General features: G+C 38.1%; 1 pseudogene; it reads left to right on the top strand.

Annotated features, from left to right (window-relative positions):
* The window catches only part of LOC107685220 (elongation factor-like GTPase 1), a 134,481-nt pseudogene that overhangs the window by 97,382 nt on the left and 11,439 nt on the right, over nt 1–25,660 (top strand).

The raw sequence follows: 25,660 nt of genomic DNA, 5'->3' as shown, positions 1-25,660 counted from the left end.
GAAATATATATATATATATATATATATATATATATATATATATATATATATACACAGTAAATAAATAAATAAAATAGCTGTTTTCTATTTGAATACATTTTAGATTTAATAAATAAAATACAGTAAAAATATTTAAAATAACTGTTTTTTATTTGATATTTGAATATATGTTTAAAATGTAATTTATTCCTGTGTTGCAAAGCCGAATTTTCAGCATCCTTTACTCCAGCTTTCAGTTTTCACATTAAAATTATTTTCATATGCTGATTTGCTGCTCATGAAACATTTCTTATTATCATCAATGTTATAAACAGTTTAGCTGTGTAATATTTTTGTGAAAACCGTGATACTATTTTTTTTAGGATTTTTTGATGAATAGAAAGAACAGCATTTATTTGAAATAGACATTTTTTGTAACAGTGCAAAACGTCCACCATCACTTTTGATCAATTTAATGGATTTTTGTTTGCTTTTATCTAAAGCACATGCATGTAATTCAAGACTAGATTTCATGTAATTATTATTATTCATTTATTTTTTCAGTTGTCTGCATTCCAAGAGATTAAAACCCTTGATCCTGTTGTTGCAAGTGCCATGTTCTAGGTGTTTTTTTATAACAAATTTAGTACATTATGGAATTGACTTCTCTGTGAAAGATACGTGCAATACTACCTTACAATCTTCCCAAAATGAGGTATCTTACAAGGCAACATTATTATGCTGTCTGTCTTTTGCAACAGCTTTTGCATTATTTAGCATACCTTAATATACTACCTACGTAGGCAGCTCACTAAGTCTCACTGATACACAGCAATGACTAACCATAAAAATGATGCATGAGCATACAGATTAAATAGTCACATCTCATGAGTCTCTAACATGCAAATATCCCTCAAAAAGGTGTTTTAATGGTGACGTCTCCAGGTTCACTCAGTGGTGGTGTTGTGATTCTTATTAGCAGGGTCAGAGAGGGCATGGAAACCCTGTCCGTCTCAAAGCATCACACTCGCTCATGTGGGACGCATTAGTCAAGAGCACAGCTGTAATGAAGAAGTTAAATGTTTCCCAGTTTAGCACAGCAAAGAACTGTCTGATCTGGATTGCGCGATCACACACAAACACAAGAGCTCATTGTGAGGGTGATCGCCGTCCCAGAGCGCTGTTTCAGGGTTTAGTTTCATAACCGTAACTTCAGCTTGCCTTCGGGTCAGGAGAGAGGGCATTGATGGTGAAAACTCTCTTTATTTGAAGCGCTCATAGTCCTAGTGTTACTGCTGTCACTACATTATGAACAGAAACTTACTTTGATGTCAGACAGCACTTTTAGGAGAGAATGAGATGCTGTTTTAAAGGGTTATATCATACATTTTTTATCTTCCCTGCTGAGGTCTACTTATAAGTTAGATTGTTGCACCCCAAACAGTAAGAATTAATTTTTTATGAGCCTCTATGACTCTTTGAACCTTAAACGTTTTTTTTTTGGGTACTTTATCTTTTAAAACACTCTCTGTTTGTGAAAAGAATAACAGTGTTTTGTGCACTGACACGTGGGCTGTGGGTTTACAGTCGGGTCGATATGGTTTACGCTGCTCTGTCCTTCATCAACCTCTTAACAAAGCTGCATCACATTGACAACCCCACAAAACAAACTATAGACTCAAATGTTTACTCAATGTGTGTGTGTGTGTGTGTGTGTGTAGGTGAGATGCCGAAGCTGGTGCGTGGGATGAGGTTACTGAATCAGGCCAACCCATGTGACGAAGTGTTGATTCAGGAGACAGGAGAGCATGTGCTGGTTACTGCAGGGGAAGTGCATCTACAACGCTGCCTGGATGACTTGAGAGAGAGGTGAGGAACTGCACACATGTGTGTATATATATGTATATTTATTGGGAAATTCAAACAATAAATGCCATTTTGACACCGATACACTCAGTTCAAATGGCAACACCGAGCTTGAGTGAACACGATCATCCCTTCCTCTTAACTACTAGTTATAACACAAAATAAACATAAATGAACATCTCATGTCTCATGTAATCACTCAAATATTTACATTTACATTTATTCATTTAGCAGACGCTTGTATCCAAAGTGACTTACAATTGGGGAATACATCAAGCGATTTATCTTAAAGGAGTCATATGATGCGATTTCAAGTTTTCCTTTCTCTTTGGAGTGTTACAAGCTGTTCGTGAATAGATAAGATCCCTGAAGTTGCAAAGACTAAAGTCTCAAAACCAAAGAGATATTCTTTATCAAAGTTAAGACTCTGCCACACCCCCCTAAAACGGCTCGTTCTAACACGCCCCCACATATCTACCTCACTATGTGGGAATATTTGCATAATGCGCCCAAATGTTCACGCAAAGAAAGAAGGCGTGGTTTCAGCTGTCTTAACCACGGCTTGTGTACTGCATCATTACTGTGTCTGTTCCCCTTTCGGGCTTGAACTGATGGTAACATACCAAGTTTCAAGCATTGTTCAAATAAGTTCAAGCTAGACAGAGAAAGATGAAAGAAACGAGGTGAGTTTTCAGCTGTCGCTTGAGAAAATTTGTGTTTCAACCATGGAAAGACATCAGTAAAACGGCTTGTAAACAATATGTCACAGAGCTTCCACAATTGTATCCACAGCTTGTTTGTTCACTAAAGAAATGAAGTCTAGAAAAGAGCATTTCGTTAAATATGTGCACTATGTCAGCCTCTATATGCATTGTATTTTAATTTAACCTGTTAGTAATGTCTTAATTATTTAATGTATGTTTAAATAAATTTGTCATGGAAACAAGTCATGACAGCCACTGTGTTAATGATTATATTTCAACAAAAAATTGGAGTAGAAACATAGTTTTGTAATTAGATTTAAATTAATACAAAAACTGCTGTAATGGGGCTCCGCATATATTTCACAGCATTAGCTGAGATAGATTTTCTTATCCTTAAGAAATTGTAATTGAAATTATAAAGAAAAAGAAAAAAGTAAGCAATTTTATTTTTATTTATTTATTTATTTTTATTACTCCCTTTACATATAAATGTATATTTATATAGTTTGGGGTTAGTAAGTTAAAATGATTTCAGAAGGATCATGTGACACTGAAGACAATGATGCTGAAAATTCAGCGTTGCATCACAGTGTCACGAATCCTGTCCATGAACTTCCGTCCACTTGCCACCAGAGGTCGCCCTCCCATTATATTGACTCTCACACCAAACAGACTGTTACACATCATCCCGGACTACATTTCCCATGCTCCATTGCACTAATCACAAGCTCACCTGAAACCAATCACACACAGCTGCTACCAATAACACACACTATATAAATCAGTCTCACACCACCATTCAAGGCCGAGTATTGTTAGCGTTTATCTCTCCCCTAGCGATAGCAACTTTACGGAGCCACTCTGAGTTTGTTCTAAGTCTAATCTAGTCCTGTTCATTGCCTGATTCTTCCGTGTCTTGATCCCAGCCTGTTTGCCTCGTCCTGTCTGTTTTCTGCCCTGCCCTGTTTGGATATTGTTTGCACCTCGCTTGGACTGTTGCTTGTCTTGGATTACCCGTTTGCTTCTCCCTCAGGATATTGTTAGCCGCCGATCGACCACGCCCGTTTTGGATTACTCTTTTGTCTTGCCCTCTATATACCTATTTGCCATTGTTTGACCCATGCCTGTTATGACCACTCTCTGTCTAATAAAAGCCTGCAGATCGATCCGCACGTCTCACGTCTCGTTCACCCCGTTACATACAGAAATACATTTTATTTTACAATATATTCAAATAGAAATCAGATATTTTAAACTAATAATATTACAAAATTTTTGTTCATGTAAATTAGGGCTGAACGATTAATTGCATTTGCGATAATATTGCGACATGAAAAAATATGATTTTTCAATCACAGAGGCTGCGATTACACTCAGTCACATGACACGCGAGAGTAAAGAGGTGTGTTCTACTTGAAGATCGATCGGTGTATGACATCAAAGTATGGCGAGAGAAAGCATAAGGAGACGTCCGCGCTCTCTTATAACTCTCGCAGTACTTTGATGACACACACACCGATCTGTCTAAGCAGCGCTGCTTCAAGTCGAACACATCTAAGCAGTCTTCAGAGGAAGCATCAAGTTGCATTGAACGTACTTCAAACGTACTCCATCAGCGGAAAAAGAAAATAAATAAAACAGTAAACAGCCAAAGGACGTAACTTAGAATGGGAGATGGATCGGTTTGTGAAAGGGAAGAGAAAAGTCATGAATGAAGTCGCACAGACCCAGGCAGGTGCTGGTCATTCAAAAGCTAAATGCAGAAAATATGACGAGGCATATCTTGCTCTGGGCTTCACTCACCGTGTCTATACCGGACGCTACAGTTGTCGCACTGCGCTGCAACAGCTCTACTGTACACTGGACGCGACAAAGCGACCGTTGCCAATCATTTTAACTTTGTGTCAGTATGTCATAAATAGAACAAGGCATCAGTTTAATGTTGGGTTTTGTTGTGTCGTGTCGCATCGCACTGCATTCAGTGTAGACAGCGTCACTGATTATAATGGGTTGGGTTCTACTACTGTATTTTGCCGCTGGCATCCGGTGTAGACATGGTGTTTAATGTCGTTGGTGAGGAGGACAGCCTGTGTGTGTCCTATGCCTTAGCGGACAGCGTGAAACCCACAAAAAAAACAAAACAGAGAATAATAAAAAATAACACATAATTATTACATGCTTACAAGGTTGGAAGTTCAACAAATCAGTCACTATACTGTGATTGTAGTTGTTAAATAAAAATGTCATTCATATCAATTCATGCATCACCTAATTTCATCGTAACATATAGGCCTGGCCTACAGAAAAGAACATTTATGTTTAATCTATGTAATATTGTGTTGGTCATACTATACAATGATTTATAGCTTGTCTTTGTTGAATAATACAGAACATAACGAGCTTTAAAAAAAATAATTGCATATTAAATCAGAATATTGGTAAAAAAATTGCAATTAGATTATTTTCCAAAATTGTTCAGCCCTAATGTAAATGCAGCCTTGGTGATCCTCAGTACTCAGTATTTTTTTATCATTACAAATCAACCACAGTCTTTGTAAAATACATACAGGTGCATCTAAAAAAAAATGTCGTGGAAAAGTTCATTTATTTCAGTAATTCAACTCAAATTGTGAAACTCGTGTATTAAATAAATTCAATGCACACAGACTGAAGTAGTTAAACCACTTCAGTCTGTGTGCATTGAATTTATTTAATACACAAGTTTCACAATTTGAGTTGAATTACTGAAATAAATGAACTTTTCCACGACATTCTAATTTATTGAGATGCACCTGTATGATGTGTATACGGTCATACAGCCCAGCTCTACTATACAGCTTTGGGGTCTCTGGAGAGAGCTGAGCTTTGTGTAGTTCAGTCTGCAGGTAAATTAAACTGCATATTTGAAGAGAAGACAGAATATGATGGCTGTCATGTAGATGCCCACACTGGGACTGGGTTCTGCTGTGTTTTATTCATGTGCACTCTGTATGATTGTTTCAACATAAAGCACTGACAACACATTTAACTTCCATAATGTGGCATATTTCTGGATATTCAGCAGGAAATAATGCAGGGGTGAGCTTGACCGTTTGATCGAATTGTAAAACAAGGGCTATTATATTATTGGCTAATAATGATGTACATCAAGAGAAAAAAAAAAAAAACTTATAAGTACAGAATGTCCTTAAATAGTGAGAAATTAAATAGTCGATCTTTTATTTGCATGCTTTAGTTGGTGGTATGAATGAATGTCTAAAGAATATCAGATCTCTGTGTTTTGTTGGACCAGAATTCTCTACTCCTTTCCCCATTCTCAATCACCTCTTACTTTTTCTCTTTCTCTCACTGTATCTCTCTAGTCATCTATCATTCTCTCTCTGCGGTGGTGGCAGATCAATATCTATTGATGTCGGTCTGTGAGCTGCACTATAGCAGAGCTTAGACGAATTCACACCTCTGGAGCTTCTTCTCAACACAAACTGGCTCGGCAAATTATTCATGACAGTTTTTTTGCTTGGATTGTTTGGAGTTTTTTTTGGCCACTGTGACACTGTGAATGCGGCAGTCGGACATTCAGGTGCTTTTGAGAAAAAAACAAGTATATTTTCTCAGGAATACTCGATTCTAAATGGATAATCAGAACGTTATTGTAATGATTCATCAACACAGGGATGGCCACCAGAACCGGTTTTGAAGTAGTTGGATGGTTGCATTAATACCTGGATGTCCTGAGCTGAGTGAAGCATGAACGTGTGTGATCGTTCTCTCTCGAAGAGCTATAGGGACAAATAACTTATTCTGGGGGCATTCAGCAGGGACATTGTGTTCGGTATTAGCCTGCTCAATCTCAGTAATAATGTCCCACTGGATAGGTGACACAATGAGAGCCGGGGCAATTACATTCTCAGGCCTATTGGAGTCAGAATCTCTCTTGAATTGCCGTGACAGGGCGTCTGCCTTTGTGTTCTTAGAACCTGGCCGGTAGGTAACAGTGAAATCAAACCTGGAGAAAAACAGAGACCACCTAGCCTGTCGTGGATTGAGTCTCTTAGCCGTACTCAAGGTTACGATGGTCGGTTAAAACAGTGAATGAATGTCTTGCTCCCTCCAGCCAATGACGCCATTCCTCGAGTGCAGCTTTAATGGCCAACAACTCCCTGTCACCAACATCATAATTTCTGTCCGCTGGGCTGAGTTTGCGTGAATAATAAGCACATGGAAACATTTTAGCAGGTGAGCCCCGACGTTGTGATAGCACTGCTCCTATTCCTATGTTGGAAGCGTCAACCTCTACTATGAATGGAAAACTGGGGTCAGGGTGGTGTAAGATGGGAGCGGTGGTGAATCGTTGCTTCAATTCCTGAAAGGCCTCGCGGGCAGCAGGTGACCAGTGAAGATGGCTAGAACCCCTCTTTGTCATAATTGTGAGAGGTGCAGCTACGGAGCTGAAACCTCTGATGAAGCGACGATAGAAGTTGGCGAATCCCAGGAAACGTTGCAGCTCCTTAATAGTAGATGGTAGTGGCCATTTTAGGACTGCATTGACTTTGCTCTCATCCATGGCCACTCCCTCCCGACTAATCACGTAGCCCAGGAAAGAGAGGGATGTCAGATGAAACTCACACTTCTCTGCTTTGGCGTACAGTTGGTGCTGGATTAGGCGTTTGAGAACAGACCTGACATGTTGGATATGCTCCTCGAGGGTTTCGGAATAGACCAGAATATCGTCAATGTATACGATAACATTCCTGTTGAGCATGTCCCTGAAGACGTCATTGATGAATGACTGGAAGATAGATGGACTGTTGACTAGGCCAAAGGGCATAACCCGATATTCATAGTGCCCGGTGGTCGTGGAGAAGGCAGTTTTCCATTCATCACCCGCCGAAATCCGAATGAGATTATATGCACTGCGTAAATCCAGCTTGGTGAAGAGTTTGGCAGTTCTCTGCTGTTCCAGTGCAGAGGGTACTAAGGGTAGTGGGTAACGAAATTTCACAGTCATTTCATTGAGACCACGATAATCGATGCAAGGACGGAGACCGCCCTCCCTCTTCTTCATGAAGAAAAACCCTGCGGACGCTGGTGAAGTGGAGGGTTGTATGAAGCCTTTAGCCAGTTCCTCCTGAATGTAGTTGTTCATGGCTTCGGATTCTGGTTGTGACAGGGGAAATATACGACCCTTCGGGGGACTAGAGTCGGGCAGAAGATCGATGGCGCAGTCGGAGGGTCTGTGAGGAGGCAGTTGAGAGGCTTTGGATTTGCTGAATGCTTCACTTAGATCATGATAGACACTGGGTAACCCCGGGTAGTCAGTATCTGTAACGCTCACAGTTAGAAGATGAAGGGGAGTGATGTTCTGAACACAACGGGCAAAACAGTTCTCATTCCAGCTGATTATCTGAGATTCCTGCCAGGAGATGTTTGGGTTATGCCTGCGGAGCCACGGCAATCCTAGAATGATGGGTGCATGAGAAGTTTAAATAATGTAAAATTTAATGGTCTCCTGATGAAGAATTCCCGTTGCCATACTAAGTTTCATTGTCATGTGAGTTATCTTTCCTGTGCCCAGGGGGCGCCCGTCGACCGCCTCGACTGCCAAAGGAGAAAGACATTCTATTAGAGTGATACTGCATTCTTGAGCAAAATCCAATGACATAAAATTCCCAGCCGCACCAGAGTCTAACATGGCGCGCGCGGACACAGCTCTTGTAGGGAGAGTGATGGTGACAGGGACAGTAATGCAGTTATCAACATTGAGAGCTAGAATGGGCACACTCACCCGAGTAGTGGGGTCTCTGCGAGAGCGAGAGGGGCATGACAGTCTCATGTGGCCTGGCTCACCACAATAGAGACAGAGACGGTGATTAATGCGATGATCTCTCTCCTCAGGCAGTAGGTGATAGGTGTCGACTTGCATGGGTTCGTGGGTGTCAGAAACAGTCATAGTAGTTGTCGTACGAAAGGAAAAGCATATTCCGCCGCAGTTCTCCTCCCCTGGGTCAGTGTTAGCAACTGTTCATCTGCACTCCGACCATCCCTTGAATGATCAAAGACCTCCCGGAAACGTTGAAGAAAGATTGTAAATGAGGGAAAAGGAGATCTGCCCCCTCTCCATACTGCCGTCATCCACTCCAGCGCTTTACCGGTGAGTAGAGAACAAACAAAGGAAATCCTCCCTTCCTCCGTTGCATACAGAGCTGGTTGTTGATTAACGAACAGGGTGCATTGGAGAAGAAACCCCTTGCACTGAGCTGGATTACCGTCGTACTTATCAGGGAAAGCTAAGCGGTTACTCACGTTGGAGGTTTGTGCTGATGTAACCGCTATTGCAGCGTTAGTTGGAGGCACCGAGAGCTCGGGTGAAGAAACGTGCAGTGTCTGTAATGTCTTGACTAATTCCTCCGTGAGTGTAGTGAGCCTTTGCAGCTGATGATGATGAGTGGCTAGTTGTGTCGCTTGCGCAGACAGCTCTGAAGAGAGGTGATAGATCGCTGCTGGATCGTGTTGTGGCGAAGTCTTCTGTAATGATTCATCAACACGGCTGAGATCCATTTGCAGTTTTATTTGAAACTTAATCAAACAAGCAGAGGTCAAGACACAGATTAGGCAGTATCGTAGGGCAGACAGAATGGTGATCATAGACAGACCTGAGATCGGGGCAGGCAGATATCGTTCAGAAACTGAGACAGTCTTAGGTCAGGGCAGGCGGCAATCCAATGTCGATAGTCCAGTATACAGAGCACAAGTCCAAGGGGCAGGCATGAAATCAACAAGAGACAAAGGCAGGCAGAGGTAATAACAGAAGGCAGTCCAATGAAACCGGAATAACGCTCAGAGATGTTCACCAAGGCAAAACAAGACTTCGCAGAGAATCTGGGTGAAAGAGCTCATTAAATAGTCTAAAGTAATGGGGAACAGGTGTGGGAGAATGATCAGTGACAGGTACAGGGCTGATGGGAAATGTAGTGCGGGGAGTAAACTAGTACTCTGGTGATGGAGCCCTCTGGTGGCCCGAAGAGAGAGTAACAGAAGCGCTCTCCGTAACAGTTATATACACTTAGTATCTAACAGGCTCAATGTAGCAATACAATATAGACTGACTGGAGTAAAAAATAACGAAAGAATAGTTTATTACAGTATTAATTAATTTTTTACCGTAATACACTAATGTGAATCATCCTGAATGAATCAAATTCAGCACATCTAATATTGCCATCAGTAACTTACAATTCCACTTTACACAAAAACTTTACAAAAAAAAATCACATTCTTATTCAGTGTTTTTGTTTTGTTTTCCGCTTAAAAAAACATCTAAAAGTCCTATAAACAAGATAAATTAATTTGAGAAGCAAAGCACTGCATGCGATTGTGTTTTGAAGTTAGTTGTATTTTGTCTTTTTTCACTCATTTTTACCTTTTTATACTTAAAATAAGTGAAAATGTGCCAGTGAAGTTTGACAAAGTACACTTGTGTTAAAGATACATTCATACAAAACTAGTCTTGATTAGGGTTGGGCGATAATTCGATAACGATAATTATCGCGATATAATCTTCCTCGATAAAACAATATGAAGAGTTCGATAAATGTTCTATTTAGATATTTATTTTGTTAAGGAAAATTAATGGTCTGGTGTCTACAACTTTCACTGTGGAGCAAAAATCTGGCTTTAAACTTGAAAGAAATAAAGATTGGACATTTATCATGATAATTATCGATATCGACTGATATGAAAAAATTATCGTGATAATTTTTTTGGCCATATCGCCCAGCCCTAGTCTTGATAGCTTATCCAGTGTTGAAGGGTTGTTTTCAATTTACAATATCAAAAATCATTAAAACGAGTCCAAAAAAAAGCCTACTTCAAAACGTAAGAAGTCATTTTTGCAGTGCAAATGTGCTTTGAATGAAAGTGAAATTACATTCAGATCATAAACATCTGCTGAATGTTCATCTAACATACAGAAAACATTTTAGTGAGATTACAAATCATAAAATACTCTACATTGTACATTATATGATGAAAATGCAGAAAGTGGACATACTGCAACATATTTGAGCCGTCAGGGTAAAGACCTAATTAAAATACTCAGTTCAGAAAAGTGGACGCCACTGGGTTCATTCCCACTAAAAACTGCCGCATCCTCGCTCATTTGGATATCGACTGGCCAAAAAATTATAATAATGTTGTCATTCAAAGACAGAAAGAAATTCAGTGCGTTTGTTTTGAGGCGCAATGCAAATTGTCACCTAAAATGCAAATGAAACAAGTTATTCTTTATGTAATTTGGGGAAGTTTGATAACTCCTGGCACTGTTTATGCAACTGGTTGCTGCATTTTAAATGTAAATTAGGTGACTAGTAGAGCTCTTCTGTTATGCTTTATATGAGAATAAAATTGGCCAGGAGGTTTGGAAAGCCACCAGAATGGCTTTTGTTGTTATTTCCACATGCTGCTGCGGTACAGTGTTGGCCGTGTGTCACAGTTTGTTACAGATTTGTTGTTCCAGAAACGGTCCTTCATCTCATTGATAGTACTACAAAATCAGTTTGAGTTAAGACCGGCGAGAGATAGCGGGGCACAAATCGAGTGAGAAAGTGTCACATTAACACAAAGGAGTGAGAAAGCCAGCGAGGGATATGTCATGTTTTGTGGATGTAGATTAAATTGGACGATCTTGACTTGGCTCTGCTAGAACAGTGATTGGCTTGTGAAATCACACCAGCGTTCCTTCGCTAAAAAAACCTCGTAATGGTGTAAGGAGACACAAATGAGCTCTCGCACACTCCCCATCTGCTGCTCTGCCTCGAGCTGCGGGCTTGTAAATTAACACGCGTCTCTCGCAGTGTTATTTTGTCCTGTTTTCAGGCGTCGTGAAGGAAAGACTCATCAGTTTGTTTTTAACATTTCTGCTCAAACGCGTTTAACGGCCGTTGATGGGGATAGAGATCCCTCCGGTGTAATTTGGCTGGACTGTAATGGAGTCCGTCTTGTCAAGGTTTGGAAAAGCTTCGGCTAATGCACAAGATATAAACATGCTTAAACTCCCCATTGATTGAGATATGTTCCTGTTCGTATCTGCCTCCTTTCTGTCGTTCTTTCTTTACTCCATCTGTCCCACCTGCTCTTTTTCTCATTCTTTTCAAAAAACTAGTCGACTTGTCATTTATGCTTAAATAGGCCGGTTTAGGTTATAGTTCATCTACGATTTGGGTAGACTAAGTCCTAGCAATATTTATGGTCTAACAGTTTGATTGAATGTAATATGAGTATCGAATGCATGTATTCTGCCATGTTTTTATTCATTAATTTTATAAATAGTCTAGCATGCAACTGTGCATTGTTTATGATTAAATTATCACAGTGAGCACAAACAACCTTACGGAATATGGATAATAAGAGAGAGAGAAAGAGGTCAGTAGAAAATATATGCTTTTATAAAATACATATTTTTCATATTTAAAAAAAAAGCATGTTTGTGTGAATACACACACACACACACACACACACACACACATTAAAAGACTGCATTAATTGTCGTTATTATTATTATTATTATTTATTTATTTATTTTCCCTAGGATTCAGAAGAGTAGCAGCATTCATTTGAAATGTTTTGGTATCAGTGTAAATGTCTTTACTGTCACTTTTGCATCCTTTCAGAATTAAAAGTATTCGTTTCTTTCAAAAAAAAAAAAACATCCTGACCCCAGACGGTACTGTATAGTGTGTGTTATAATCAACAAGCAATCAATGTTTGCCTTTTTATTAACAGATTTTTCTGATTCATCAGTGCAAGATATTATATGTCGTTTTTTTTTTTAATTGATCTTTGATTTTTTATCAAAATATAATTTGTCTGCCTTTGCAACAACCTTCTTTTCAGTTGATGTCACAAATCTCTCTCGCTTTACTCCTTAAGTCTTCAATTTTTGATTAATAAAATCAAGTCTTGCTCTGTTTTTTTCCCCTCAATAAATTAGGTAGTGAACTGTGTTTCACATTGACTTTAGGATCATCTGTTGTAGAGGGAACGAGGTTGAGGGTTTTGACAGAACTGGTTTGTTCATTGCAAAACTGCAGCATCCAGATGCACAGGTGAAGTCCTGCGATCAGTGTATCCAACCCCCCAAAACTGCCTTCTCCAACCAAAACAACTCCACCATTTCTGCAACTAGAGGAGAAAACATGACAGTCTGCTGATGGTTTAGTGTTGTAGTAAATGGGCTGTTATTTATTCACTAGCTCTGCCCCTCAGGTCAGAAAGAAACACCAGTACCACATGAGAGGAAAGTCAGAGGTGAAGACTCGTCAGACCCCGAGCTGTTGGTTTGGGGGTCGTAGGGGTCACTGCTGAGGTCAGGAGAGTCTGAGATCTGGCCGCCTGCAGCTGAGGGGCGTTTAAAAATATCCCGTCAGACCTCGGTGTCAAAGCAGTTCAGCGATAACCTGTCCAGACCTCTGACGCAGCGCCTGTCCTCAGGCCGTTCACAACGAGGTCACGGGATGATGACATCACATCCTCAGCAGAAAATGGGTCAACTGCCAGAATGCAGAAGACAATGGGACGTTGCGCCCTCTCATGTGTTGATTATTGATTTAGTTTGAGGAAACGCATTGCTTGAGTGTGTTTCAGACATTATCATCGAAAAGCTTGTTGATTATGCAGTTTCTTGTCAATATGTCACTTATTAAGCCCAATAAAATGCATTGAATATGTACATGTTAATGGAAACTAGAGTGGGCCACTAATTGCTGATTCACTCACTGTCAGCAAATTATTCGAATCAATCACAGGGCCACGTGAAATTGATTGTTAGCTAGTCGACTACTTGAACCAAAGTATTGTCACAAAACAGCTGACTATTGTTGGAAGACATTGAATTTGAATGTATATGTGTATATACAGTATATAGTAGGAGTCTGTCCATTGTTCAAAGTTGTTTTTTTTTTGTTGTTTTTTTTTAAAAGGTGGCTTTTATGCTCACCAAGGCTGCAGTAGAAACAGTAATATTCTGAAATATTATTACAATTTAAAATAACTGTTTTCGATTTGAATATATTGTCAGATATATTTCTTATTTCTGTGATGCAAAGCTGAATTTTCAGCGTCATTACTCCAGTCTTCAGTGTCACATTAACCTTCAGAAATCCTTCTAATATGCTGATTTGCTGCTCAAGGAACATTCTCAATGTTAAAAACATATATTTTACTGTTTTTACACTGAACAAAATTATAAACGCAACACTTTTGTTTTTGCCCCCATTTTTCATGAGCTGAACTCAAAGATCTAAGACTTTTTCTATGTACACAAAAGGCCTATTTCTCTCAAATATTGTTCACAAATCTGTCTAAATCTGTGTTAGTGAGCACTTCTCTCTGTTGTTATCCAAGGAGGGGAGACACGCCTAATAAGCATTTAGATAGAGACAAACATGGCCTTGGTTATTTTCAGACCCTTGTATATGGCTGTGGATCTTTGAAAACAGCAAATGGGATCCCAGCCAAAACTCACCGTATTTGTTAAGACGCCAGTAGCGTGTGAGGATGCAGAGCTGAGCTGTTATAGAAAGCTATGCATTTCTGAAGCACCCCCATATACTCTCTAATCACTTAGCAATTTTCCATCTTATTATACCAACAGGCTCTTAGAATAGAAAAGGAGCACAGAAGTATCACAGGCTATGTTAAGACAGGGATGCTCTCTCCATTCAGTTTCTCATGTACTGTAGACACAGGGATCATATTGCAGGAGAATTAGTTGATGTAAACATGATGGTTTGATCCCATAACACATGGCTATTTAAGATACATGACACTGATTCTGAAGCACAATGCTGAATTAATGCACTGTGCTATATTATGACACAAAATGTATACTTACGTATGTAAATTAAGAGATCTTCATTATAATAACTCAGTTGATACCATATTCTTGATCTTGAGTGTTTTTCCTCATTATATTAAGTTAAAACTAAAATACTGACTTTACTTTAATCATCGCATAGTATTTATTTTACAGGTTTGTCTCAAGAGAAGATGAGTTTTCACAGTATGACGACTAGAGGGCAGTGGACTGAATCATGAACAATGGATCAGGGTTTGACAGCGTGTTCCAGTTCCTGCCAATATCCAGCAACTTCGCACAGCCATTGAAGAGGAGTGGACCAACATTCCACAGGCCACAATCAACAACCTGATCAACTCTATGCGAAGGAGATGTGTTGCACTGCGTGAGGCAAATGGTGGTCACACCAGATACTGACTGGTTTTCGAACCCCCCCGGACCCCCCAATACAGTAAAACTGCACATTTTAGAGTGGCCTTTTATTGTGGCCAGCCTAAGGCATACCTGTGCAATAATCATGCTGTCTAATCAGCATCTTGATATGCCACACCTGTGAGGTGGATGGATTATCTCAGCAAAGGAGAAGTGCTCACTAACACAGATTTAGACAGATTTGTGAACAATATTTGAGAGAAATAGGCCATTTGTGTACATAGATAAAGTCTTAGATCTTCGAGTTCAGCTCATGAAAAATGGGGGCAAAAACAAAAGTGTTGCGTTTATAATTTTGTTCAGTGTATATCATTTTTTATGATTCTTTGAACGATCAAAAGTAAAAAAAAATGTATTTTAAATATAAATTTAAGTAATTGCATTCTACGCACCATATGTTTTTGTTTACTGGATTTTTGGACGAGTGTTTGGTGCTACTGCCTTTTTTGTGGATTATAATTGCATTTTATAAATGTCTTTACTATCACTTCTGATTAATGCAATACATCCCTTGCTAATTAAAAATATAAATTTCTTTCCAAAAAAGTGACCCCAAATACTCTTCTCCACAACAATACAATCATTGTTTTCTTATATACTTCCCATCAAATGTTTTAGCCAATTAAACCGATTCTGTAAGCAGTTTGAAAGGAAGCTATTTGGTGAGTGTTTACCCACATTACTGATTGTTTTAGTATAAAAGTGTGCTGTTCTTGTAATTATGGCCATTTTAATGACGTTAATGATAATTCTACATGATATCCAGTGTAATTTGAGTTAACAGGAACACATTTCTGTTTTAAAAGCTGCACTGATGGGGCCGTGGAGGTGCATGAGGCAGTAGAGGTTGAGAAACACTGAGTTAGGAAATAACGAAAAATAATGAGGTTGAAGAAGTGGAAGCTAACTGTGTGAATCGTATCACACCAGGAGCTGTCAGCAGTGAGACAGCAGCCCAGTCACGGCTCTCGGGAGCTTTCTAGTAAACATTTTCCACTGGATTATCTGCTTCCCAAACCGTTCTGTGGCCGTCTGAATCTAACTGGATTACTGAATGTCTCCACGAAGATAGCAGCCATGTCAACCGTCTGCTCCACTTAACAAAGCCCAGTGACCCATGAGACCCAAGTGTCCGACTGTGTCCATTAACCAGTGACCCAGAGTGTTTAGGTCCCTCATTAGATTCAGGCTGTTATATATTCAAACATGCATTACATGCAAGCATAACACATATTGAGTAAGCCTGGATTGTGGGATATTCTTATGAATCAGTGCGCTTGTATCTTCCGGCAGAATGTTTATGTCTGTTTCCTCACGCAGACAGAGTGAGATTAATGTGTATTTGTATAATTTCTGCATGAATGGCCCATTGTAAATTAGATTTTACTGTGCCATAACGACCTGCTGGAGAATCAGAGCTCGGCTCTTACCGTTGGCTGAATGCCAGTCTTGAGTGCCGGCAATAATTTTCTTTCATGTCCTCCCAGTTAGTTTGAAAAATAAGCCATTTAATACAACCGTTCTTTTTTTTTCCTGGGTAGTTACTGTATTTCATGGCCTCTGTAGTTGTGCTCTGCACAATGACAATAAAGTTGAATCTAATGTAATCTAGTGCTACAATAGTACTATTGATATTGGGTTTCTCAAAAGCAATTGCAATACCACAGCAAAGCCTAATACATAATACTTAGTCTATTGAACACACTCTTTTTTTTAAAGTATAATAAAATAATAATAATAATAATGTATGTAATTTTAAATGTAAGTCATTCACCATATATTTTCTGTTTATTATAAATAGTATGTTAAATATATTTGTTTATATATCAGAATCAGAATCAGAATGAGCTTTGTTGCCAGGTATGTTTTCACATATGAGGAATTTGTTTTCATGACAGAAGCTTCCGCAGTGCAACAGAATGACAGCGACAGAACAAAAACACAGATAATAAAAGAACAAGTAAATAAGGAATAACAATATATAAATTGACAATTGTATGTGCAGGAATATTACAATAGACAGTATTGTATGTACAGGTATATTATGGGAGTTCGTCCGTTTTGTTGGGTAGAGAGCGGAGGTTCGCCAGATGGATGCTAGGCAACGGCGTTCAAAATCCGTGCTGCCTGAGCTTCACGAGGGCAAGAGGGTCTGGCTGCAGACCTTTTTATTTTGTTTCTATTTATTTATTATTTTTTGTTTGAATCTCTCAACATTTTACAACAGTAGCCAGGTGGTGAAGACAAGAAAAAAGAAACTAAATTGCAATGTCACTTGCAATCGCCACTTGTACTCTTGTTAAGCTTGTTAGCTCCCTGTGTGTATATATAGCCCTAGTTTTTCTTTAGTTCCTCTGCAAGAAAAAGACAAGACCCGCAAATCCGTGGCCACAGAACAGCAGAATATGAACGCAATGCGCAAAGTCTCTCGCTAAGCATTTTCCTCCCGTAGAAAAACAAAAACACTTAACATGGCTTAATGTATTAAGATGCTATTAAGATGTCAAATTCAATATACAGTTTATTAATATAATGAATATGTATATAGTATTTCCTCCCATACCGCAAAACGTGGCATAATGTGGCATAATGGACTAAGATGATAAAGACCAAACTGAATATGCTCCTCTTCATTATTAAAATATACATAACTAATATGTAGCCTACAGGCAAGCAGGTGAACCCAGAATAAATGCAACATGCAAAGTTTATACTATTTAGTTTTTGTGTTCATATGTAAATGCACATTGACATAGTCAATGAAAAATTATCATGCTTTATGCTTATCAGGTAGTTATTATAAGTAAGCAAACAATAATAAAGTCCATTAAGAAAATTAAAATTAAGTAAATTAAAATTAATTTTTATTTTGTTATTTTATTTTATTTTATTTTACAATGCAAACTTATCCATAAATGACATGAGTATTTTTGACTCTGCATGTTTTTAATTTATTTTTTTTATCATGATTGATATTTGCCGTTTTCTCTTTATCCTCTAGGTTTGCTAAAATTGAAATCAGGGCATCCAAACCAATCATCCCGTTTCGCGAGACGGTCATCCGGCCTCCCAAAGTGGACATGGTGAACGAGGACCTGGGAAAGTAGCAGAAGGTGGCGGTGATTCACCAGGTCAAGGAGGAACAAACGAAGTATCCCAAAGGCGTTCAGGTGGATTCCACCGGTCTGGTCACGCTCACCACCCCGAACAAGATGGCCACGGCCGGGGTGCGGGCTATTCCTCTTCCTGAGGAAGTCACCCGCCTTCTGGAGGACAATGTGGAGCTCATCCGCACAATGGAGCAGTTCAACCTGTTCGCCTGGGAGGACAAGACTCTGGACATCAACCAGAAAATCCTGGAGGACATCCAGGATTTCAAGGTGAAGTTGGAGAGCAACCTGCAAGGCCGCAAGTGGAGGGGAGCAATCTGGGCATTTGGTCCGCGCCGTTGTGGGCCAAATATTCTCCTCAACAGCGTTGAGGGCTACCTGAGACCCTCCGTGTGGCTGTGTCTGGAATGAGAGAAGGAAACCGAAAAGGCAGAGATCAGAGACTTTGACAACAGCATTGCCAGTGGCTTCCAGTTCGCCACACTTTCTGGTCCCATGTGTGAGGAACCTTTGATGGGGGTTTGCTTCTCTGTAGAGACCTGGGACATGAAGCTTTCTGCACCTCTAGCTCAGCAAGACTCAATCGATGAGGATTCCCAAGCTGCAGAGCCAAAAAATGACGACCAAATGAGAGTTCTGACGCTCACGAGACGAGCTCTAACCGAAGCAGGAGCAGTTCGGTGTTATGGGCCGTTCTCAGGACAGCTCATCGCTGCTATGAAGGAGGCATGCAGATACTCCTTCCAAGCTAAACCTCAGCGGCTGATGGCGGCCATGTATACATGTGAAATCATGGCCACTGCTGAGGTCCTGGGTAAGCAGTTTGTTCAGTCTCTGCAAAAACATATGATTAACACAGTCGAGAAGTCAATCTTTATGAAAGACAGAATGTCGGTCCATGGTTTTGTTTCCCATAAGCATTATAATGCTAAGAAGATCATGGAGCCACACTACAAAAAATGACTTTTATTTTAGTATTATATACTAATAGCGGATCATGATTCATTAATTTAAAAAAAGTGTCATAAGTACGTCCTGTCCCATTTCTCTATATGAATCAAAAATACTGCAGCAAAGCAAAGAAACACTAACTATTTCATTGGGTTTTAGTTGTCTCTTTAGGAAAACTGAAACTGAAAATGGCCACTTAAAGAGATCACCACAAAATGAGAATCAGTCATTATGTACTCACTCTCATGTCATTCCAAACCCAGTGGAAACCCAGATCAGTGAATAATGACCTACATTTCAGTCTGTTCTCCACAAAACTATCATATGACTCATATCATATCATAAAATTTTATGGTACTTTTATGCCTCTTTTGTGTCCTTTTTGAAGTTTAACAGTCCCAGTCGTCATTTATGTTCATTAAATTTCATCAAATATCCACCTTTTGTGTAAAAGTCACAGAAGGAAAGTCACACAGGTTTGGAACGACACGAGGGCAAGGAAATGATTAGGGAATTTAGATTTTTGGCCAAAATGTTGCTTTAAACATTCTCAATCAGTGAAGCACATGCCAATCAAACTGTATCTTAAATAAATCCACAGTCTCTAATGAGAGAGAAAAAGGGCCCTATACCATGCAAAGAGGAAATAGTTCTCCCAGGTCCTTGATTGAAAGCTGATGTGAAACAGCCATGTTGTGTGATGTCGTCATTGCACCAGGTTCCAGAACAAAAGCGAAATTGTCTGGCCCACATGCCTGTGTGAAACAAACCCAGTTGAAGGGGTAAGAGAATCCTGCCCCACGAGAACCAAAGCCTCTGAGAAAATCAGTCGGCCTGGGCCAAAGGGGAGAAAATACGTACATATTTTAACAAATGGTGCAAATTAGCTTCCCAATGGTTTTTGTTCGCTTGGGGAAAAAAGTTGTAAATCTGTAAATGAAGCACAGGCATTTCGTTTCCGTAACTGCGATGAGAGCAAAAGTATTTGGGAGCGCAGCTGGAGTGTATTAGGGGAGATAATGGTTCTGAATATAAAATATATAAACTTCATTTTTCACTGGCAGGATGTTTTCCATATCCAGATAACTAGGTCACACTGTTGACATCCAGGTGTATGTATTACAGATGTTTCCAGATGAGATAAATGTCTTACATGTATACATTAAAGCTCTTAAAGAGACTCTTAAACATTGTACGCTTTTGTAGCAGGTAAAGGTTTTTACAGATGCCAATTTACAATGATAGTCAACAAGTGTGTGTGTGTGTGTGTGTGTGTATAAAATCTGAATATAAATAAATTGTAGACAGGTATACCTGTAATAAATGTAAATCTGAATATAAATCTAATTATATAATTATAACTATATGAATATATAAATATAAATATGTATTTATAAATCTGAATCTAGTTATCAGTCTGCATCTAATACATCTAATATTGTAATATATAAATACAGTTATGAATATATAAATGTAAATGAGAATATATACTCTTATAGTTTTGAATATATGAATGTAAAACTAAATCTGAAAATATAAATGTAAATTGTAAATCTGAATATATATAAATATGCATGTGTGTGTCCGTTTAAATATTTTTAAAATACATTTAAAAAGTAATTCATGACTGTATAGATATAATCTGACTGTAAACACACACACATACATACATACATGCAAACAAATTATGCCATTTCTCTAGTTAATGTTCATTTGTAGAGTCAAGTTTCAAATTATATGGTCCACCAATAACATTACATCATCCAGCAGTAGGAACGGCTGCAATAACCATCAGTACAGCTGATCTTTGACCTCCATCAACAAAATCACTGTCATTACAATTAGACAGGCTGTTTTTGCTACTGTTCCTTTAGGACTTCTATATATAAATTACCTCCACATACTGGTAAAGTTCAGCAACACAGCCAACTTGAAAACTGAGTAGGTGTTGATGCATCAGCATAGATGTCGTATGTTAATGTGCTCATAGATTTCTGATTGAGCCGTTTTTGCTGCTTAGTTTCACTAAATAGTCCCTGTGGGCTGCAGAAGGAGCTTTACGTTGTGAATGCTGGAGTATGTCTACATAGTCCATCAATCTCTTTTAAGAGCAAGGAAAATCCTGTTTTCCACTATACATCCCCTCTAACTGTCGAGTCAATAACAGTTTTATACAACACAGTAACAGAGGTGAGCGTTCATGGCCCAGATGTACAGAGGTCATAACAAACCCAGTTGAAGGGGTAAGAGAATCCTGCCCCACGAGAACCAAAGCCTCTGAGAAAATCAGTCGGCCTGGGCCAAAGGGGAGAAAATACGTACATATTTTAACAAATGGTGCAAATTAGCTTCCCAATGGTTTTTGTTCGCTTGGGGAAAAAAGTTGTAAATCTGTAAATGAAGCACAGGCATTTCGTTTCCGTAACTGCGATGAGAGCAAAAGTATTTGGGAGCGCAGCTGGAGTGTATTAGGGGAGATAATGGTTCTGAATATAAAATATATAAACTTCATTTTTCACTGGCAGGATGTTTTCCATATCCAGATAACTAGGTCACACTGTTGACATCCAGGTGTATGTATTACAGATGTTTCCAGATGAGATAAATGTCTTACATGTATACATTAAAGCTCTTAAAGAGACTCTTAAACATTGTACGCTTTTGTAGCAGGTAAAGGTTTTTACAGATGCCAATTTACAATGATAGTCAACAAGTGTGTGTGTGTGTGTGTGTGTGTATAAAATCTGAATATAAATAAATTGTAGACAGGTATACCTGTAATAAATGTAAATCTGAATATAAATCTAATTATATAATTATAACTATATGAATATATAAATATAAATATGTATTTATAAATCTGAATCTAGTTATCAGTCTGCATCTAATACATCTAATATTGTAATATATAAATACAGTTATGAATATATAAATGTAAATGAGAATATATACTCTTATAGTTTTGAATATATGAATGTAAAACTAAATCTGAAAATATAAATGTAAATTGTAAATCTGAATATATATAAATATGCATGTGTGTGTCCGTTTAAATATTTTTAAAATACATTTAAAAAGTAATTCATGACTGTATAGATATAATCTGACTGTAAACACACACACATACATACATACATGCAAACAAATTATGCCATTTCTCTAGTTAATGTTCATTTGTAGAGTCAAGTTTCAAATTATATGGTCCACCAATAACATTACATCATCCAGCAGTAGGAACGGCTGCAATAACCATCAGTACAGCTGATCTTTGACCTCCATCAACAAAATCACTGTCATTACAATTAGACAGGCTGTTTTTGCTACTGTTCCTTTAGGACTTCTATATATAAATTACCTCCACATACTGGTAAAGTTCAGCAACACAGCCAACTTGAAAACTGAGTAGGTGTTGATGCATCAGCATAGATGTCGTATGTTAATGTGCTCATAGATTTCTGATTGAGCCGTTTTTGCTGCTTAGTTTCACTAAATAGTCCCTGTGGGCTGCAGAAGGAGCTTTACGTTGTGAATGCTGGAGTATGTCTACATAGTCCATCAATCTCTTTTAAGAGCAAGGAAAATCCTGTTTTCCACTATACATCCCCTCTAACTGTCGAGTCAATAACAGTTTTATACAACACAGTAACAGAGGTGAGCGTTCATGGCCCAGATGTACAGAGGTCATGACCTTCTATAGATGTCTGTCATCGAGTATTATTGCGAGAGCTTCATGCTCGTCTGCAGTGTTAACAGGTCGATGGTCTCTGGGGCCGAACTGTACGATACACAAGCACTGAGTTTCTTCCCCGTCACTTCCGTGTATTCACCCGTGTGTGTGTGTGTGTGTGTGTGTGTGTGTGTGTGTGTCATCAGCCGCTGTTTGTGTTAGTTAAAGGAGAAGGATGAGAACAGATGAATTTGAACAAACGTCTGATTGCGTGTGAGATTATGCCTCGTGATGATGGATTTTGTGTGCATGTGTGTTTTCAGGTCATACCTGATCTCTTGTTTGATCGACATAAATTATGGGGATAGTAATTTAAATAAAGCTAAAATAAAATAAAATGTAATTATTAGATGAAAAACTTAAACCTAAAAAAACGAAGTGTTTGAAATAAATTTAAGTTGAAATGCTAAAATTACTAAAACTGAAAATAAATAAATAAATACAAATATATAATATAAAATTACAAAATTATATATATACTGTATATAGGTAATAAATAAATAATTTCAAAAGTAAATGAAATTAAATTACTGAAATAAAAAAAATAAAAAAAATAAATGTTAAGATTAGTTTGATGACTTAAGTGTAAGTACCAAAATTACTTAAAAGCTGAAATCAAATTTAAAAAATGATAAAAAATTAAAATATATCATTATATATAATGAGAAAAGCGCATAACAAAATTACTAAAATTGAAACCAAAGCAGAAAATATAGTTAGTTAGTTCAAAATATTAATACATACTGTAATAGTCTTCATTAACAGCAAAATGAGTAGAGAGTTAATTTCAATTAAGTTAAGATTAGTTAACTGAAATAAGTTTAAGTACTAAAGACAAAAACTGAAATAGAAATAAATTAAAGCTATGTAGAAATGTTTAAAAAATAAATAATAAAAAAAAGCATGCAACAAAATCACTAAAACGTAAACTATTAAAATAAAAACTGAAAATATAAGAACAAACGCTAATTCAAAATATTTATAAATACTGTAATTAATTAATAATTAATTGCAAAAAGGAGTAGAAATTTTGATCAGTTTACAGTTACTTTGTATATGTTTATTTTGTTTTGTTTTTTTCAGGTGAGGCTCTTTAGGTTTGTAAATATATGTGTTTTGCAGGTCGTGTGTATGCCGTTCTGTCCAAGCGGGAAGGACGAGTCCTCCAAGAGGAGATGAAGGAAGGGACGGACGTGTTCATCATTAAGGCTGTACTTCCTGTTGCCGAGAGTTTCGGATTCGCTGACGAGATCAGGAAGAGGACGAGCGGCCTGGCCAGCCCACAGCTAGTATTCAACCACTTGGAGGTGAATGAATGAATGAATGAACGAATGAGTGAATGAATGAATGAAGGAGGGAACGGCTGTGCAAATGAATGTACAAACTAATACATTCATGCAGACTCAACTGAATGAATGGGTGTGCAATGGTTTCATATAGTCTGGCCTGCCCTTTCCCACTAAGGACAGTTTAACACACTCAATATATAGATTTGAAAAACTATCAACTGATCGATCAGAAATGGTTGATTTTTCCACCTTAGTTGTTGTTATCTGCAAAATCCAATATCTGTTGACCTCTTTAATAATTAAAGAATGAATGAATAAACAAGTGAATGAATGAATGTGTGAAAATGGAATGATAAGCAAATGAATGATTAATAAATGAGTATAAATGATGAATGAATAATGAACAAACAAAATTAGTAAACAAATAACTGCTGCAATTGAAGAATAAATGAATGAGAGTAAATTAATTGAGAAGTAAGTGAACTACTGAATGATTGTGAATATTGAATGAATGCACTAATGAATCAGTGTGAATGAATGAACAAATCAATGAATGATCAAACTATATGCTTGTTTGCATTTCATATTTGCTTCATATTTTTGTGGAAATTTTCTTTGATGAATAGAAAAAAAAAAACAATTTCAAGTGTCCTTGCAGAATACAAGTATTAATTTTGCTCAAAAAAATCTTGCTGACCTCAAACGTTTGAACAGTAGTGTATGAATGAACAAATGACAACAAACTGAAGAATGAATGAGATGTTTCTCCTTTGCTCTTTGACGTGTGTGTTCAGTTATCTCACCCTCAGAACACAGAGTTAGTTTACTGTAGGGAACAGGACATACACCGCAAAGATACTGGACCCAGTGCCAGACGTTCATATCTATACCGACGCCTGATAATATGTGATCATACGTGGCTGGAAAACTGTATGGGCAGGCCAATCCATCAGATCCAGTCATATTGATCTGCTGTCAGATGTCAGTACTGCTGATCTGGCAAAAGCGTGTTTACCTTGAGAGTGTTGAGCAGTCAGCGAACAAGCCGTGTGTGTGTGTGTGTGTGTGTGAACTCAGAGAGCACTCTGGATTGATCTGTGCATTACAGACATGAGGCAGAGACACGTACACAGTGCTGGAGTAACATCACATAAGCGCTTATGTGCGGCACGCGGATACATTGTTTTCGTTCAAATCAAAGTGCAAACAACTTAGAAAACGTATCAGCAAGACGCAGCTGACACAGAACAGCATACGCCGTTTACGTTCAGTGGATACTCTCCAAAATGGTGTTAGGGTGATGCGGAGGAGACGAATTGTTGAATAAAGTCGTTGTTTGTTTTTTTTGCGCACAAAAAGTATTCTCGTAGCTTCGTAAAATTACAGTTGAACCCCTGATGTCACATGGATTATTGTACCAATCTCCTTGCTATGTTTCTGGACCTTGATCGTGTTAGGATCCTTGCTGTCTATGGGAGGGTTCAGAGAGCTCACGGGATGCATCAAAAATATCTTAATTTGTGTTCCGAAGATGAACGGAGGTCTTACGGGTTTAGAATGACATGAAGGTGAGTAATTAATGACATCATTTTCATTTTTGGGTGAACTATCCCTTTAAAATGACAGTGACTGAACCGAATTAAGATAATGTAGAAAATAGGATGCAGAATTGTAATTTGAATGTTAGTAAATAGAATTTAAATTCAAACAAATTCATATAACTAATTGGATAGATAGATAGATAGATA

The sequence above is a fragment of the Sinocyclocheilus anshuiensis genome, unplaced genomic scaffold (genome assembly GCF_001515605.1).
Source record: "Sinocyclocheilus anshuiensis isolate Anshui unplaced genomic scaffold, SAMN03320099.WGS_v1.1 scaffold333, whole genome shotgun sequence".
NCBI classification, from domain to species: domain Eukaryota; kingdom Metazoa; phylum Chordata; class Actinopteri; order Cypriniformes; family Cyprinidae; genus Sinocyclocheilus; species Sinocyclocheilus anshuiensis.
This window is presented reverse-complemented; position numbering and strand designations above follow the sequence as displayed.